A 13,260-nucleotide genomic window follows, 5' to 3' on the forward strand; every position below is an offset into this window, starting at 1 on the left:
CTTCCTTTTAATTATGAAACTTTTCAGCAGATAAAATATAGGACATACTAACATGTCATATGTTGACACATAAAAACAGAGTAGTGTGTAAGGACTGTCAACTACTCATTGCCCCTTCAGCTTCAAAAATTAGTAACTGATGATCTTTTTTTTCATTTACACTTTTGTTTATATATTATTACCCTTTCCTTACGACTATTTTTACGCTTGTTAACATTTTTTTTTTTGACAGAAACCCTTTTAAGTCAAGGAAACTCCACCATCCCAATCCTTCTGGAAAAAGGGCAAGACCATGTGCACCATGAGAGAAAGTGGCTCTGGGGCTTCAGGGGAACAACTGCAGCTGAAACTTTGGGGACCACTTCAGGGCACTTTTCACCACCACTAGTGTGCTGCTCCTAGGGCCACCATCAGCACCATCACTACCAGTTTCACAGAGTGATTGGTCCTTGGTTTGGTCAGACATCTTTGTTCAAGTCTCAGGTCCCAGAAGTCCCCAAAACCACTGTGGCAGCACCATATCGTCCTCTGTTGGGCTGATACCAGCTGAAAGTCTTTGAAGGTAGATGCTTCCTTCTCTAGACCTGCTGCTGGGCAAGTTCAGAAGGGGAAAAGTGAACAAAGAGGTCCTCTGCTCTACTGATTAGAGTCCCATAGGACAGGTCCTGAGGGATCTGGGGTCCGTGAGGCCATGTCACAGTCACAGTCCAGAACTTGCTGCTCACAATACAACACAATCACAGATAAAAAGTAAATGGGCATCAGCAGATGGCAGGCCAGGAAGAAATAACCACAGGACATGCCTGAAGTCAGACAGAACGTGTCCAAAGCAGGTGATGAGCCTGCAAAGGACAAAGATGGTCCCCACCGCAGCACTCTGCATGAAGTCATGGAGCTCTGGGTTCACCTGGTCTAGGATGGGCAACAGGTAGTTTACAATGGGCCTGGTGTTGTCCATTATGGGATCCATGAAATCCCTGAGGTGATGGGGAGACAATTTTTCTACCAGGGATTTTGCCAGCCTACCACCAGCAGAAACATGATCACAATGTCATGGTAGCCCTGGTAGTTGTGCAACTGAGGAGGAGGATGTCAATGAGTTCTTCCTGGAGCCTCTCTCTGTTCATCTGGCATGCCAGGAAGGAACCGCCCTAAAGACTGCCTGATGTCCAACAGCACTTGTTGGTGGTTCTTACTTATCTGCCCTAGGTTCTTCCCTGATATAAGAGGTGTCATTCATATTGACATTGGGGAGCTTGGGCCACACTGATCTCATCAGTTTGGAGATCTCCTTCGCTGATAACCATGTGTCTGAGGGCAGCCACATCAGTGGGATCACCATTCAGAGCCTGATATATCTCTGGCACTTTTTCCTTTGGGCATTAAAATCTGCCTTCTGGGTGCCACAGATCCAGCAACTGGAGTTAGGGCTGTACCCCTGCCCAGCCAAGGGTCATGCCCTGGGGGCAGCGCCCCCAGCCTGAGCTTGGGCTAGTGGTGAAGCCTATGGAGACAGACTGGCTACAGGATGCTGCACCCACAGTGTTTGTTAGCATTAAATATTGTAATTTTTTTCTTAAAATAGACTTTTGACACATATTGAAATGTGCAGATATTAGCTGTTCAGGTTAAGGAGGTTTAATAGGGTTTATAGCCAAATACTACCATCCCAGTGAAAATACAGAATATTTCTACCAAAGAAAATTTATTTGTCCCATTTTATATCCAGCTCCGTGCAAAGGCAACCATCCCCATAAATAATTTTACTTGTTTTCAAAATTCATCTAAACAAAATCGTAAGTAATTTTTGTATCTGATTTCTTTTCCTCAATATAATGTCAGTAAGATTATCATCACAATTTTTCTTATCCACTCAGCCATTAAGGCCTAAGTAGGTTACTTCAGTTTTTGGCAATTATGGTAAAATCATGACCATTTTTTATGAAATCATTGAATGGATATGTTTTCATTTCTCTTATATAAATACCCAGGAGTTCAATTGCTATATGGAATGTGTATAGCAGTTTTACTATGATGTAGGTCTTACTAACTTGTCAGCTTGATAACATATCTTTCTTGAGAGGAAAATTCAATTTCCTCATAGTAGAGAGGAGAATCTCAGAGTGTAAACTAGTAAAAATAATCCCAGGGAAAGGTAAGAAGATAACAATAGGTTAAGGATAAAAAGATAGGGTGCAAATGTGGCTCAGGCAGTAAGAAGCTTTTATTATCTTAGTCCACCTGTGCTGCCATAATAAAATACCTGAAAGGAGGATAAAATTATACATGACAGAATTTTTTTTTGTAATGGGGATTGAACCCAGGGGTGCCTTTCCACTGAGTTATATCCCTAGTCCTTTTTCATTTAATTTTGAGACAAGATCTTACTAAGTTGCTGAAGCTGACCTTGAACTTGTGATCCTCTTGTCTCAGCCTCCTGAATTGCCAGGATTATGAGTATGTGTCACTGCACCCAATTTTTAAGGACAGAAATTTATTTGTTACAGTTTGGAAGTCTGGGAAGTCCAAGATAAAAGGACCAGTAGGTTCAGTATCTGGCAAGGGCCTGGCCTCTGCTTCTAAGATCACACCTTGAATGCTGTGTCCTCAAAGGGTAGAGGGAGAAAAAGGCAAATAGGGCCCTTTGACACTGGCTTAATCCATTCACAGAGGCAGAGTCTTCGGGAACTCATAGCCTCCTTACAACCCTACCTCTTAATACTGTCACACTGGGAATCACGTTTCCATGTGAATTTGGATAGGAACATAGACATTCAAATAACAGCAGCTATCATGGGGAAAGAGTCACAGACCCCTGAGGGGGCAGCTGTGACAACCAGTCTACCAGTCCTGCACCTCTGTGGTTTTCTCTAGGTCCAAAACTCAGACTGAGAGACTAAAGCAAGAACTTCTACTAGGCTCAGCTTCACGACCTTCAGACCCCATGAGAGGGTGCCAGAGAAGAGGGTGAAGCTGTTTATGTATACTATGTCAAAATACATTCAACTGTCATGTATAACTAAAAAGAACAAATTTTAAAATGTAACCAAAAAAAAAGAGGGCAAAGAAGACAGCAGCACCCATGCAAAGAGGAAATCTGTACTGCAGAAACAGAATTCTAAAAAACCCAGGAGTCTCATCTGGAGGCACCACTTATAGAAAGTAATGAGAAAAGGGTTTCCAAAGCTCATTCCCTTTTTAACCCCTGACTCATCACAGCTGGGGAGAAGACACTTGGTAAAGAAAGGGCTCAGGTGAGTAGACAGAATAGCAATGATACCAAGAACACAGATCTACAAGGTAAGTATGCGTGGAGGGGTTACAGATGGGTAATTAATTACTCATCGCGAGCCATGCTTGTTTTTCACAAGCATCTGGATTTTTCTATAGCAAGGACTTCATTCTCAATAAACTTTTTGTCTGTACCTATTTTTGATACACAAGAGATACTTGAGTGCCCACTTATCATTTATTGAATAAATAATTCATTGAACTAGTAATGCTGGAATTGCTTGCCTGCTCCTTTTGTCACTAGAATCTTGAAAGAAAAGAATGCTTGTAGCAGTAACCTTAAGTTTGATAGAGTTTAAAAGCCTTATCATATACTGGGGAAATGGAGGTTCACAGAAGAGGACTTTTCTGGATACATCAGAAAAGCATCTCTACCTTGTTCCCCCAAATATAGAATTTTTCCCCTGCTCTATGATACCCTCCTTTCAAGATTTTCTGTGCCTTGTGTGAAACCTATCTTTCTGTTGTTTTTAGAAGTTTCTAAATTGTTCTGAATCTGGGCTTTGCCACTTATTAGTGCCTAATTTTGAGCAAATCCTCAGTTCTTTGCCTGTAGAAGGGTTATAAAAAACAGCTACCTCAGAGGGATCACATAAGGATGTCAAATTGTTGATCCTTTGCCATCACTGTAATTAGTTCTCTAAAAATATTGACTGTGAGGTCTCCCAAAGTCAGTAGGCTATAGTGGCCTGAGAGTGATGAGAGAGGCCTGGAGTAAAGATTTGAGAATCACCTTCAGTTTGCAGAGATGACAACTGAACCTGTGACTAAATAAGGGAGTTGCTCCCAACCTTGGCTGTGAATTGAGACTTTTACAATAGCAACATCTGATGTCTACAAAAACAGTACGGCCCCAAATATTCTGAGTTAATTGGAATACAGTGTGCCAATTCTAGCATGCAATACCAGACGGCTTGCTAAATCATGGGTAAATTGCTAAATCTGAACCCTGTCGTAAGAGTTTGTGGTTCAAAAGTTCTTTAGTGGAGCCTAATAATTATTTACATTTCTAACATATTTCAGATGATGCTGCCAGCACAGAGGCTGGAAAGATGATTCATAAACATGAATATTCTCCTGGCAGCATATGCATTCTTTTCCTAAGGTTGTTTCACCAAGGGAAAAACAATAATTGTACCAATTAGATATTTCATCTTTTCTTTCTAAGCTCAAAGCCAAGAGTAAGGATAGATTGAGAAAAATTCTAAGACATGACAAACAGGTACTGATATCAAGTTGTGGCCAACCAGTGGACATTTGAGAACACAAAGTAACTAAACTGTTCTAGTTCCACTATCTTGTTTTGCCCTGACATGATTCTGGAAGGAGAGGATTGGGATTGGTAAAAGAGAGCCTGGAAAAGAGAGCTGTCAATGGTTTCTGTTCACATGGAAAGTGATACGACTTAGCATTTCCTTCTTTTAAAAATATAGAGGAAGATCTTACTTTTCACATGGAGTGATATACATTTCACAACTTTCAGAGTTCATTTTCTTTACTGTCATTTAAGATTCTAACCCATATCTGGTAGTTGCAACTTTTTTTTTTCCTGGTGAATCCTGATTTTAAATGTTGGGAGAGTGAATTAATGTATCTCGCTACAAGTTACAGGTGGACACACTCAGGGTCTCTCAATTTAACTTTCAGCACCATCCCTCAGCTGTGACTTTTCCAGATTTGATTGGATTCTGGAGGTTCAGGGGCTCCACCCAATTGGGACTTCAACTCTGACCAATCGCATTCTCCCGCCTTCTACTTAAGTCAGCCTCAGGCCCGCATCCAGTCTTTAAGCTGGTGGCTGAGGGAGGATCGGATCTGAGGAGTTTGTGTGGGGCCTGGAGCCGGGCAGTCGGGGTTTCTCGAAGTTTCTGTTTTCTGTGGGCTCTTCCCCACACCCTGTCTACTTTTCTGTTTCTATTCCTTCAAAGAACGAATTTCCTGCTGTCTAGCTGGAAGAAAGGCAAAAAAATAACCACCTAGGATTAGTCTTGTATTGTTTCCTCCCTCTCAATTACAGGAGGTGCTTAAGAATTCGGAGACTTGGGCAAGGGGCTCAACATTCTTTGGCTAACAAAGATGAAACTTGGTGCTGAACTAGAAGGGGAAAAAAATAAACTTTGGACTAATGAAATAGTGGAAGCTATAACTTCAGTCAGGCTAAGCTTGTTCCTTCCGTCCCCACTCCCTTTCCTGGGGCTGCTAGAAAACCCAGACTTGAAACATCAGTACTTAAAGATGGCCTCACAAAAGGGCTGGGATGGCGCACTAACTCTCCTCTGATTAGGAAGGGTGTTTCTAATTCTTATCATTCCTTCCAATGGAAGGATCTAAAAGGACCTTGTGTAGCTGGCTTACCCTTTAAAAACTATCCTGAATCCCTTTTGCAAGGGAGGATGGAGGGCTGCTATCTCTTTTGTTCTCAATTTCCTAAGTCAAACATCTGAGGCAGGCCCCAAGGAAGTTACTGGGGAATAGAAATACATTATCCCTAGTGGCCTTATATTCCTCATATCCGCCATTGCTGTCCCTCCTTTGCATTTCAAACAGTTGTCTCTCTTTCAGTAGTACGCCTATATGACCCCTTTAGCCTATACTAACCTTCTCAGTCCTGAGACTCTTCTGACTCAGTTGCTTGTTTGGGGGGACCTTTACTGTCTCTGAAACTCTATGCAACCATTATAACCTAGCTTTGAAACCAAGTCACGATTTCCGTGTGGAACCATAAGTTCCTTTTCATATTTATGTGCAACCTGCAGACATTGCCTTCAAGAATATACTTCATTACCCATCTTGTAACAAGTTTTTCTACTAATATTCCACAGCCTACAACTAAGAGGTCCTTGGTTAACCTAATGTCTAAGCAACAAGATCCCTGAAGTGTATATGGACTAGGGGATGGAATTGAGCCAATAGGCTGGCAATTACTTTAGAAATTCTCCTGTGTGCTATTCCTAAGGAATGATGCAGGTAGTAGAAGCTATAAAATGCATTGAGACACTTGGTGAGTGAGCTCTAAGTACACTTCCCATACAGTTTTCCTATCTGAGGATTTCAAATTTTTCTTCCCTCATCCTGATTAAGGGACGAGCTATGTCGTTAATTCAGAAGATCACAGATGCTTCTCATCACTAATGAAACTGGTCCACCTGTGCCTGCTTCTGACAAGTTTATCTTGATCCAGTGGGGAGAAGACCTTTTAGGTTGACTCGTGAGGAAACTAAGATGTCCTTACCGGGTTTTTTAACACAGGCTTTAACTTGGATGAGAAAGTTATACCTGATCAACCACTCACTGGTAGAATTGGGTCATGTGGTGACAAGCAGTAGCAACCATACCCTTTGTGGAAAGGTAGTCAAAACCTGGATCATAAGCTGAGGAAAGACTTACAGCAGGGAAAACTAAGAAAGGCCTTCCAGGCTCAGCAAAACTTACACTGGAGTGCCACAGGTGTCTGTAGCTACAAGCATGCCCCTCAGGGATCTAGCTAAGAAACAGGAGCTGCTGTCTCAAAGTACTTCAAGCAGCTGATGTGCGACACTAAATTCCAGTGGAAGTCTTCTAGCTTCTTAACATTACTTTGCTCGTATTTTGGGATAGTTTATCCCAGAGGAACTGAAGGCTGGTAACTCACCAGATCTGCATTCCTTAATGATTCTTTCCAGCTAATTACTCAGATCGGGTGAAGGTCCCTTTCAAAGTTATTTTATAAAGGCTCACCTCTCAGCTAAGGTGAGTGAGTTCTGCATGTTTGGAAGCAGACCTCTACTTATGCTATTTGGGTTTGCAGAAGCTGCCCAGGTTGGGGCGCTCGCTCCTAAGAGCATGGAAAGTTAACTCTAGATCTCACTGTTATCTTCTATCACTGAAGATCCTAAAACATACTAATTCCTGGAGACTTGAAAATCAAGAATCGCTCCTCCTGAGTGGAAGCAGTCCCTCCTAGGAATAGGGGAAGTCTGGACTTGCTGAACATACATACTATATTGAAGGCTTATCCATGGTGATACATAACTCCCATAGTCCGGACTAGCGACTACAGTGCGAGCTCTAATGAATTCATTTCTAGCCTGCTTTCCAATATGCTTGGTTTCAGGCTACACTGAACTAAAACGGGAATATTACCCTTTGTACTTGTTCTAAGCACACTTACTACTGGCTGCCTTATCCCAAGCTCTTTATGGAGATGGTAAAATCAATAGGTCTGTTAGTGGGGCAGGGTGGGGGAACAGTGGATGGCTTGTGAAAGCTGTCCACTAGTCTTCCAGATGCTGTGTGGTTTAGACTAGTTTCTTAGAAAATCTTATGATCTTGTCTATAATGAAGACCAACTGTATGTTTTAAATCGCTATCTGACTTGACAACTTTAAACATGCCACTAACGAAGGACCTCTTGTAAAGTCACCCACCCTGTCATTGGCTGCCTAATGTTTCAGAATGCTTCCTCATCTTGGCCCAAAAAGGGAGTTTTAGGATTGAATTGGGTTCCTTTTAAAACCGTTTTTTAACCCGAAATCATAACTATTGACCTCTAGTTCTGAATCCACAAACAGTAGGAGAGCTCTATTCCTGCTAGCTTCTACTGCTTGACGAATGCTTCATGATCTCCGTTATTGTGAAGGGACATGTCTACTCCCCTGTGGAGAGCAGTATGGGAAGAAACGCTTTAATCCTTCATCCTACTGCCCTTAAAGGGAATCATATTGATTCCTGAATTAAAGGGGAAAAGCCAATATTTTTCTACAAAGGGATCTTTAATTCTGGGGCCAAAGGATCATAACCTACAGAGGGGAAGCAGGTGGTGGTTTTCCCACGAAGCTAGCTAGTATCTGCTCAGTCCAGTATCGCCTTGGATTGAAAATAGGCAGATGGTGGCTTTAGGTCTCTATTACATACTCTAAACCAGTCCAAGGCAGCGTCTCAGTCACAAAGTGACTACTACCAGTCATGAGGGCTCTACCAATCACCTCAAATGTGTCACCTAAAGCCACCATCTGCCTATTTTCAATTCTTAAATGGATGCTGATGTCAGACTCTGGTCTTGATTCAAGTAGTTGCCAGTGTCCTTTGAAACCTCTCAACCTCCCTGCTCCTTAGGGTTTCATTGTCTATGAAATGAAACACTGAAAATACAACACTGACTGACTACAACCTAAGATCTGTTGGCAAAAAATTACTGCCATCTGTCAATTCCTAAGCCTCTGAAGTTCCTAAACTGTTTTCCACGTGGGACTCAAAGCTCTGGGGAAATGTGGCTTCCCACCAAGTCTAGGGCCTAGAAGGGTTTCTGATGCCAGACTTCTCCCAGAATATCCTTTGTCCTGAAAGGTTGGAGAGTAACTGGTCCCTTGGTTATACCTTAACTACAGCCCTTCAAAATTTGTCCTGATCATAATGCTATAAACATTCTGTGTGTAGCTTTGGGAGATGACCCCAGGATATTAGCCTAATTTATAGACCAGGGCTATCTTCCAATTGTGAATTACATGGTCACACACATGTATCCTTAGGATGTGTACCAATCTCTAAATCCCTTCCAGAAAGCCCAGCTATGAGCAAAGGCATTTAGGAGTCATCTAGATAGCGTTGCACTCGTGTTTTACCATTTGGCTGCAATTTTATCCATTCACTTGTCTAAAGATGCTGTGGGAACACTCTTATTAAACCTGGGAGGCCATGAACTGCACCAAGCCAAATAAACCAAATCAACAGTTTAACCATAACTTAATCGGTGGCTCTGCTATTACTGCAGAAAAGTCTGTAGCCAGTTAACTGACTTCAGCTGTAACCTAGCTTTATAACCAGTGTACTAAGCTATAGCAAACTAGGTTTTCTATTACTTTTAATCTATAAATACTGATCACTGTTAGCTGGAGACTTCAGAAGCTAGTATTGTTGAGAGCTACCTGATCAGCAAAACTCTGGGCTCTCTAGGCCCGTTAAATGTAGAGCTTATTGAGGCAAAGAATTTCTCAACACTACAGATACCTACTTTGGAGACTCTGTCTTGTCAGGCTTGTGTTGAACTACTTAATGAGTAATATCCCAATTGTAAGAAGTCCATGTCAAAGCACCTTGGCAGGAAAAACTCGGACTATAGGTACTTGAACTCAATGGGGGGGGGGGGTTAAGTCTAAAGTCACAGGCTCAAAGGGAGAAATGAAAACTGAGGAAACACTACATGGGAATAAGATTTCCAGAGCAGGCATGTCACTTCATTTGGACTGCTGGAATCAAACTGGATAGCTTATAAATAGAAAATTTATTTCTTAGTTCTGGAGGCTGGGAAACCTAAGATCAAGACAGATGAGATTGTGAGAGCCCAATTTCTGGCTTAGATAGGATCTTCTTGTTCATAGACTTCCTTTAGAGAAAGATTCTCTGGGGCACCTTTTACAAGGTGACTACTACCAGTCATGAGGGCTCTGCCAATCACCTCAAATGTGTCACCACCTAGAACAAGTTGCTCAAACTACTGAACTTAACGTTGACAGATATCCTGACATACAGATGTTCTGACCATAGCATGTAGATGCCATAAACCTCATGCCTGTTGCCTTTTCTCTAAGAAACTGAGTAATGTGTCTCCCCCTTCCCTTGCCACCAAACATGTGGTCTCTTTGAAGAAAGAAAAGGAAATAGAGTTGCTAAGCCCACAAATTGGTAGGGAATTCTGGGTTATAGAACCTTGATTAAGAAATCTAGGGAAGGGACTTGGAAAACGGGACTCTGTGGACATGCAGTGAAAGGAGTTACATGCTGTTTCTCTATCAGTTTTTCAGATAAACAATGAGATGCCTGTAGAAAGACCTATTACAAGGAAATGGCTCCCATAACTATGGAGGCTAAGACCTCAGAACTGCAGATATCGAGCTGAAGAGCCAGGACAGCTGATATTGTAGTCCCTGTCCAAGTATGAAGGATGGGGAGCCAGGTAGACTCTCTAATCCAAAAGCCAGCAGGTTTAAAACAAAAGAACAATCTTTTTCATCTCTTTTCCCTCTGCAAACTACATGAGAGTATCTCACCATTTTGGGGGGGGAGGAGTGGGGGATCTGGTTTATTTTACTTAGCATGATATTCTCCAGTTCATCCATTACCAGCAAATGCCATCATATCACTCCTTATGATATCTTGAAGTACTGACCTAAAGCTTCAGGACAATACTCTTCTGCAGCTTCAGTATATAACTCCCAGACGGAGCTCCACTCAACTCTCTAGACTCGGGTAGAGCGCAGAATACTAAAATGGTGCTCCTAGATAAGTCTGGAGATGTCAGACACCACTAGTTGTCTTTACCCAATAGTTGTGAAATGGCATCCTATGTGCAACAGGATTTAACATGCAAAAATGACTTTCTGAACACGAGGGGAGAGGTTCTAGCAGGCATCTCGTACCTCAGGTACCAATGAGTCATGACAGGGTTAGGTGTCCCTAAGAGGATCAACAAATATACAAAGATAAAAAGCTGTTATGGTGAGTTGGATTTGTGTGTTATGCCTTTTTTTTCATGTCCCACTTCCTGAAGCTGTAAAGTTTTGCTTAAGCACTGCTCTAGTACCCCTCCAAGTCCTTGCTATCCTTAGCACATTCTAGTGAAATCCATTTACATCCTGAACCTGAGCTCATCTGGAGAGCAGCGTAATCCCAGCTTCTATTTGACTTATCAAATTTCTACCATGTTCTCTGGCCAATGGCATACTTGTGTTCAGACATAGCTACTACATATTAGGCTGTCCTTTTCATTTGTATAGGGAATACCTGGCACCTATGGCTCCTAGCTGAGTCTTCAACAGACTTCTCGGTGCCCCAGCCTTTATGAGCACAATGGCAATACCATGGACATTGATAGACTTAAATCCACATTTAGTAACTGGTAGTCATCTTACTCATTCTGGCCATACTGTTCTTTTGACTATTTAAAGATGGGAAATGGGAGGGCTATTTCAAACAGCTGAACATTGCCAGGATATTAACATAGCATCTACTTGGTTTAGTGCATCTTTCCTGGGAGACGAGTGTTACCATGTACCATGAAGACACTTGAGTTTACTTCCATACAGCCATCCATGTGCATCTACTTCACATCAACTTGTCACAGGTCATCAATTTTTCCATTTCAGGCCACTGACCAGCCAAGTCACTTTTGGCTGCCCATCAGTATATATACTGACAAATGAGTTTTCATCACACAACTGACAACCACATTCTCTACCTGAATCCATACCCAAATGTCTTTCAAGCTTATCCTTAAACAGGGTTGTTCTGCAGTTAATATCACTTTGTACTTGCTTGTACCCTAAGCAGATCCATCTGCCAACCAAACTTGGGCACTAGTGTATATTCCATTGCTCTAGAGTATGAGCCTCAATGACATCAACTCATTACATTTCAATGCTCAGTTGTCTAATGGGCACTTGGTGGACATCTTAATCCCCTGATGTGTTCTGCTCTGTACTACTCATACTATTTTGTGACAAAGTGAGCTTTCCCTGGGGGAAAACTCTTTACCTCATCTGAAGGGAAAAGGTTTATAGACAATCTTCTGAGTATATGGATGACAAAGTACTTGCTAAATAGATGCATACCACATGATGCTGTTGGCTTTAATAGACATCAGAGCAAACAATTTAATTGGGACTGCTAACTGGCCAAACTTGGTAGTTCCAACCTTTTACCCAAGATCCATCTAGCTTTTTCAGGCTCCACATAGGAGTTGTTCCCATCATGAACAATTCCTATCTCTGCATCCTCAGTCATTTTAAGTATCACCAACTTCATCCCCTTCAAAACTTCAACCAACCTGTCCTGGAAAGGAAAACTTCAGCCTTTCTCTTGGCCTTCCATCCCCACCCTACCACCCACATCCCACATGGGCAGTGGGAATGGGATTCCCCTCAGTGGAATGGGCTGGGAATAAGCTAAGAAAACCAGAGCAGCAGGAGAAAATGGAGTAGTTTTTCTAAATGCGAGGGCAAGATGATAAAGCTGACCACACTGAGCTTCTGACAATGGAGCCCATTCCTGCTTTATATGACAAAGATTGTATATAGCATCACTTTCTAAAAGTTAAAGGTGGGGTGTTCAGTTCCTAATGGGTTATGCTCCTCTGTTACTATGAGGAACCTTCCTAGCAGAGCAGTGAGAAAAGTCGCATGCATTAGGCAATTTATTGCCATGGGAGACCATAGAAAGTTCCCAATGCCAGGCCTATTCTTCCCTGGCTTCCATGCCAAACAGAAGGTCCCCATATATCTGGATGGCTTCCTGCACTACCCCTCAGCCATAGGTCAAGATTCTGAGTAGTCGTATATCTACTGATCATACATTCAGGGAAGCAGAACGTGGGCATGATGCATCTCGGCACCAAAGGATCAATCATGAACTGGCTATACACTATATCCCCCATGAGCTTAAAATTCACTACCTGGTTCTCTTCCCCCACTGGAAGCCATAATGAATCTTCAGATTTCTGTATGTCAATGCTATCTGAGGCTCAGAATAAACACTCCTCAAATGTTCAGGTAATTATATGCCAGAAAACAAATGGCCATAGGTTTCCTTGGGAAAGACTGGATGAATCACTAATAGGCTTTCATCACCAGGCTTTGCCAGGTACTTCCTCAAAATGCATTCATGTGTCCCAAGTGTGAACACCCGGACCTAGGATTATGAATATCTAATGGAAAAACCACATGGCAATTTCATTAACCTTATTTGTACATCGTTTGTATCTTTTGTATTCTACAAATGGCTTATACTAACACAATCCTTTCCTTCAATACCACATCCCAATACAAAAAGTGACAGCTAAGCTTACATGGAACTGCTACTAGGGGTTCTCTACACCAGGGATGAGGTCCTTATCAAATGGTCAGAAGGTGTTAGAACTTAATGTGTGCTCTCCAAGCTCTCACAGTAACTGTTGTGCAGGATGTTAAGTCCCTTGTGCATTATGATTAAGGAACATCC

General features: G+C 42.1%; 1 pseudogene; it reads right to left on the reverse strand.

Annotated features, from left to right (window-relative positions):
* Positions 1–325: 325 nt before the first annotated feature.
* Positions 326–12,048, reverse strand: LOC101964940 (TBC1 domain family member 20 pseudogene; annotated as a pseudogene).
* Between the last annotated feature and the right edge of the window lie 1,212 nt (positions 12,049–13,260).

Source organism: Ictidomys tridecemlineatus, chromosome 4, assembly GCF_052094955.1.
Source record: "Ictidomys tridecemlineatus isolate mIctTri1 chromosome 4, mIctTri1.hap1, whole genome shotgun sequence".
NCBI lineage: Eukaryota > Metazoa > Chordata > Mammalia > Rodentia > Sciuridae > Ictidomys > Ictidomys tridecemlineatus.